Source organism: Balaenoptera physalus, assembly GCF_965194825.1.
Source record: "Balaenoptera physalus genome assembly, chromosome: 2".
Lineage (NCBI taxonomy): Eukaryota > Metazoa > Chordata > Mammalia > Artiodactyla > Balaenopteridae > Balaenoptera > Balaenoptera physalus.
In genome coordinates, this window is record NC_138883.1 from 44,353,903 (window position 1) to 44,359,902 (window position 6,000).

Here is a 6,000-nt window from a genome sequence, read left to right on the forward strand (position 1 = left end):
GTGTTTGTTGCAAAGAAAATACATAAGTGTTGACTTGTTAATCTGATCGGCCATACCCAGAACCTTCTGATGCCATCTTTGATTAAAGGGCAATGGCTTCTTTAGCTTGTGGGACGAATGCTTGGGAGTAAAAACATCTGGATTTTTCTAGTTGCTATTTCTGACTTTGGCTTTGCATAGCACCATGAACTGAAATTGATCACATTCATCTGTCCTTTCAGAGCTAACTATGCAAGGAAGTCAATTTTGCGATCTTCTCAACGTCTGTGGCTGAGGTTCATAGTTCCCCGGCCACGGATTTTGGCCCCTCCCCTGCCAGCCACATTCAGACCATGTGAATGGCTCAGGGTGACTCATCCTGCTGGAAAGTCATCTTAAAGAACATGATGGACAATCAGGTATAGAGCCTTGTCCCTCACCCTCACCAGCATCCAGGATATTGCTCTTTTACCTTCCTCCTCGTTTTTCCAGTCCCCTTGCACTTTCCTTCCTAACAAAACCTGATGCCAGCCACTAACATTAATAACCATTGTTGACTTTCCCCAGGGATCTCTGCCTTATAAGCCGTGGGGCAGAGACTGCCCGCTGTTCACTAAATATTTGTTTCATCTTCTTTCGTGGTACCCAGCTAGTCTACATTTCCTAGATTTCCTTGCAGTTATGTGTGACCATGTGACTGAGGTCTAGACCATGTGAATGACATGGTCCTCCATGCCCCTCCTTGCTTCTACCCCATTCTGGCTGATTGGGATGGAGAATGATCAAGTTAACTTTGGAAGTCATGTGTAAAGATGATAGAACCTCTGTCAGCCTGGGTCCCTGAATGGCCATGTAGAATAGCTCTATCATCTCTGACCTAACACATGCCTGGAGTGTCTCTAGAAAAAGAAGGACATTTGGTGCTTACTTGTTACAGGGGCAAGTAATGCTCTAACTAGTATGATCTGGGTCTCTAGTGTGGAATAAAGGGCATGAGCCCGTGTAAAAGGAACACCAGGAACCACCAAACAGATGGTGGGAATATTGAGGGCTAGGATTGTCTTCCATTCTGCCTTTCCTACCATAGAGATGACATCCCTCCCTACACAGGTCCCTGGATTTTGATGATATTTGGGAGCAATTAAAATAATGCTGTTCCCCCAGAGCCTGTTAATTTGTGAGGTCGGCTTCATTTGTGGAAGGGCCCACCCGATGGAGAGTCTCAATGCTAAGTCAAGCCACTGGACTAAAGGACACTGCTCTCCCCAGTTCAGGTAGCAATGTGGGACAGTTTTAGGAAAGTCATTAAGCATCCTGATTTTTCTGCCTTTGGGTTTTTTTTGTCATCTAGATGTAGTGTGGTCACCCTTTTCTCTATGCTCAAGCCACAGAAGAAGGCCACCCACATTATCTGTCAGAAGAGAAATATTTCTCAGCAAGGCTCACTAGTCTGCTCATTCCTAACGCATTGTCACCAGTTAGCCATTTGGGGAGGGAGGGCTTGGTTTTAATTTTGTCAGAATCAATAGGATGCTTATCTTACTGATTCGTTGTTGAGAAATTTATGTGAGTCCATGAATTACCTCGAAGGACAATGAACCAATGAATTTTGACTTGGGAAAGTGTCACATAAACAGCTCCTGTTTGTAAAGGCAGACGTTTTTAGATTATAGAGCCCATCAGCTACTGTAAATTTCAGGATTTGCATTTCGCTCCTCAAAGGGACAAATCCATATATGTCCTTTCTCAGTCTTATGCAAACTCCCTTCTCAGACTCTGCAGTGTTATCAAGGAACTCAACTTTGGTGTGATTAATATTTCTCATCACGCTTTTTGAGAGAGGTTAGAGGCTTTCAATCCTTATCAAAGGCAATGAGAGAGCATCAGTGTGAGGGAAACAAAAAGCCAAAGGCAGCTATTGGATCAGAATCTGAAAGTCTAACAAATGCCTCAGACTTGACTAAATCCCCACTAATAAGCACATTCTGTATCACAGCAAAGTTGAGGAGCATAATCTGAAACCATAAAGGGAAGCATCAGGCAATTGGGCAGTATAGGAAGATAATTATCAGCCTAAACCCCCAGCCATCGTCTGTGCGCCAAGGCGCACCATATGCACTGTACATTGATTATGATAGTAAAGGGATTACAATTCATCTTAGGCATTTTGTAAATTACTCAAATCCAACAGATGGGAAATTGGCAGGTCCCATCAAATAGAAAATTCAACATTAACTCAAGTGGGCTGATAAAAATAATCATAAACCATTTAGAATATCCTTCAATCACAAAGCTCAGTGATTAAAATCAAACACCTCTCAGCTCCCATCCAGTGGTCATTTCATGGTATGCTAAGTCTACAGGATGTTTTGCCCCTAAAGTTCAGAGGTTATAACTTCAATTTACATAGACTGAGGCTGTGACACTGTATAGGATTAAAAAGCCTTTTGAAGTCTGTCCCTAAAGAACATTTAGCCAGGCAACATCTCAATAGGACAAGTATTTTTCAAAATGATTGACTTCACACTGCTTGAGGGCTGGTAGATTAGATCAGTCAACAGAACTAACTATATGACTGCATGGATAGATGGATAGAAAGATAACAATGTCTATACATTAGGTTGGAGGCTTTCCAAAAGGAGGTGCCAATGACTGACACTTGCTCTTTTGTTGCTGAGAGATGGGGAGAAGATTGGATGTGAATAGGTACCTTCGTAAAGGTGAAGATGGCAGATGAATAGCAAGTTTCTTCAGAGCAGGACAATGCCTGGGAAAATGGGTAGGGTAGTATCAGGGTCATGAGCAAGCAGTGCACCCCAAGAGCTCGTGGTAGAATCCCAAAGTTGTGTTTTTTATAGACCGGACCATATGATATGCAGTATGAGTCTGAAATGGCCCAACTGCATTACTTGAAGGGCACTACTAGTCTTTTTATTAACTCTGGGGGCGGGGAGGTTCTGTGGGGCCAGTGGTCTACTCGGGAGCATTTGTACTACTTAAGTGGTCCATGAACTGGGGGAGAAAAAAACAAGAAAGGAAACCTTCTAACTGGGTTATTATTTAATATTCGGTCCTGTTCCCTCTTATACCAAACTTGCTGACTCAGAGCCATGATTACAAAGGTTTGTGAAGACACAATACCATTCTGTCACTTGGAGTTTTACTTTTAATTAAAGTAAATTAAAACAACTTTTAGAAATTCTTGAGATGATCATGGGCATTACCAAAATCTGAGTCAGGAATGATGGCTCCAGGGACTTACCCTCTCCAAGTATGCTTAGCCCTTCCAAAGAGTTCAGTTTATCTTTTCATCTTTTGCTGGACATTTCTGCCCAGCGAAAAGGAACTTAACAATGAAAAAAGCGCAGCTGAGAGTCACATTTTTCACTTGTACTGGAAACTCAGAGACATCTCTGTGCATCTCTCTTTTGAAATTGGGGTGCTTATTGTTTGTGGGAAGTTTCTGAGGCCTACCTATGTCACCAGAATATTCAGTCAAGATGGAACCAAGTTTTCTCATGGAAGATATTTTAGAGCATTTTTGTTTCCATGTGTTCAGCTGGACCTGTGCCTTTCTCTCACCCCAAATTGCTTCCTGGAGTAACTTGAGCATTGGGGAAGAATAGGAACTAAAAATTATATGCTGTGAACCTCTCCCAGGAGAAAACATCGTGCTGATTTTATACAGGCCAAAAGCTCAGGTGTATTTATGTGGATTTTCTCAATTGGTGACTTGAACCTTTTTGCATCTGGCACTTATTAGGGTCTCTCCAGGGGCCTCCTGCTTCACGGAACCTTCTCCCTCCAAGACATTGCAGTCGAGTCAGAAGGCAAAACAGACACACAAAGTAAGCAATTAGAGAACAGGGAAGTGTCAAATTGTGCAGAGCCGCTGCTGGAAGTAAAATACTGTTGTTTGGAAGAGGAAATACTTTCCTGGGGTGTGTGTGTGAGGGGGGTATTAATGGACTTATCTGAGGACATGTTGAATCTAAGGAGATGAGGCTTTTTCCAGGTACAGACATCTGGAAAGAGTTGTTAATCTAGAATCAGAAACTGGGTGAGTGTTCAGGACTGGAGAAGTATATAGGTTTCCAATTTTTGTGTAGGATGATATGAAGAAAATAAGAATAAATAAGTTCTAAAGGATTTAAATTTAGAAAGACACAAGCAGAGGATTAAGGAGTATCCTCAGTCAGAGGGCCAGGAGGAGAAAGAACTAGGGAAAGTCATATTACAGAAACCAAAGTCGTGTTTGAAGGAGAGAGAAGTCTTCAGCGTCACCAGCTGCAGAGAGGTGAAACAAGGTAGGGAAACAGCAGCTGACATTCTCTAGGGCAGGGGTCTGGACATGGTTCAGTGATTCTGAGTTACTCGTAGGTAAGAGGACTGGCCACGTGGGAAATCTTGTAACTTCACAGACTCAGTTTACCTACCTTAAAAACTTAGACACACCCTACCTGGGATCCAGAGGAGTCTAAACTAATGAATTTGTACAGATCCCAAGATGTAAGGCATTGAATGGAATGAGGGAGTCTTCTTTTTTTTTAATAACTTTATTTATTTATTTATTTATTTATTTATTTAGACTGCCTTGGGCCTTTGTTGCTGCTCATGGGCTTTCTCTAGTTGCGGCGAGCGGGGGCTACTCTTCGTTGTGGTGCACAGGCTTCTCATTGCAGTGGCTTCTCTTGTTGCAGCGCACGGGCTCTAGGCACGCGGGCTTCAGTAGTTGTGGCACGTGGGCTCAGTAGTTGTGGCTCGCGGGCTCTAGAGCACAGGCTCAGTAGTTGTGGCGCACGGGCTTAGTTGCTCTTCCCAGCCCAGGGCTCGAACCCGTGTCCCCTGCATTGGCAGGTGGATTCTTAACCACTGCACCATGAGGGAAGTCCGAGGGAGTCTTCTTATAAACAACAAGCCTATACTGCAAATTTGAATATGTTATACACTCTCATTTTGCAAGGATTTTAAATGTTCATCGGTAGTCCTAAGGGATATAAGGATGCTCAGAGGGGAAATAAGAAGTGAGTGCCACACTTCAGAGGCTGGCCTTCTAATCCAGGCAGGATCAATTGGCAAAGCCACATAACCGTTCAGAAAAATAATTATGTCATCTGCAAAGTACTGTAGGTATAATATCTACAAGCATTCTGAAAGAGCTGAAATATTGATGAGTGTATTAGAAATAATTAAAAGCTTCTGAACCAAAGCACTTTTTAAAATTCCTTAAAATTTTAATTCACTCTGAAAAATAAAAGAGTATTAGGGTAGGTGGCAGGCAAACACTTTGCCAAAAGCTCATGTATTAGAATCTTAAAGTGTTTTATCCAAATTTTCTTACTTATCTATGCTTTAGGACAGGAGAAGGATGACATATAACAGGCACCAGATATGGCCCAGAGAGGTTGATATGGCTTTCAAAGTAACACAGCCACAGTGAGCTGAGGATCTAACTCACCCCATGTTCTTCCAACTCTGGTATACACACCACCTTAATTACAATCCTGACAAACATACCTCATCCTGTGCCTGATCCCTTAACAAATATTTGCTTATATAATGAATAGGAGCCCCAAATTGAAATGGCCCAACCGTGGAAATAAATACAAAACAGCTGTCAGAGCTGCTGGTATAAATTCCAAAGGGTGGTCCCTCTTCAGGGTATATCTTCCAGAAGCCTCAGGGAAGGGGGGTTTTGGAAGTCTAAATGTGAAACATTCACAGTTTAGCATATTTTCCTCTCTGACTGCCAGAGAAGAACAAGAAGAGGCAAGTTGTAGACTTAACTAATTAAAACATCGTCAGGATCAGCAAAGATCTGCAATGGGGTCCATGCTAATTAGGCACTGGGGCTGTGCCCTGACGGGGAGTACTCTGAAAGCAGCCCCTGCTCTTCAAACGGGCTTTGCCCTGACCAAGAGCATGCAGTGGGCGTCACGCAGTTGCTCTGCGGATTCTTCGACTAGCCTTGACTTGATTGTGCCTTACAGATTTCTGTCACTAATAACAGCAACTTCCTTA

The 6,000-nt window shown here is 42.8% G+C and overlaps 1 long non-coding RNA gene across 1 annotated transcript in view; it reads left to right on the top strand.

Annotated features, from left to right (window-relative positions):
• The window catches only part of LOC309655407, a 44,770-nt gene extending 42,887 nt beyond the window's left edge, over positions 1 to 1,883 (top strand). Inside the window, exon 2 of the long non-coding RNA XR_014260823.1 lies at positions 222 to 1,883. This is a non-coding gene — a long non-coding RNA (uncharacterized lncRNA). The remainder of the gene's footprint in view (positions 1 to 221) is intronic.
• The last annotated feature ends 4,117 nt before the right edge of the window (positions 1,884 to 6,000 follow it).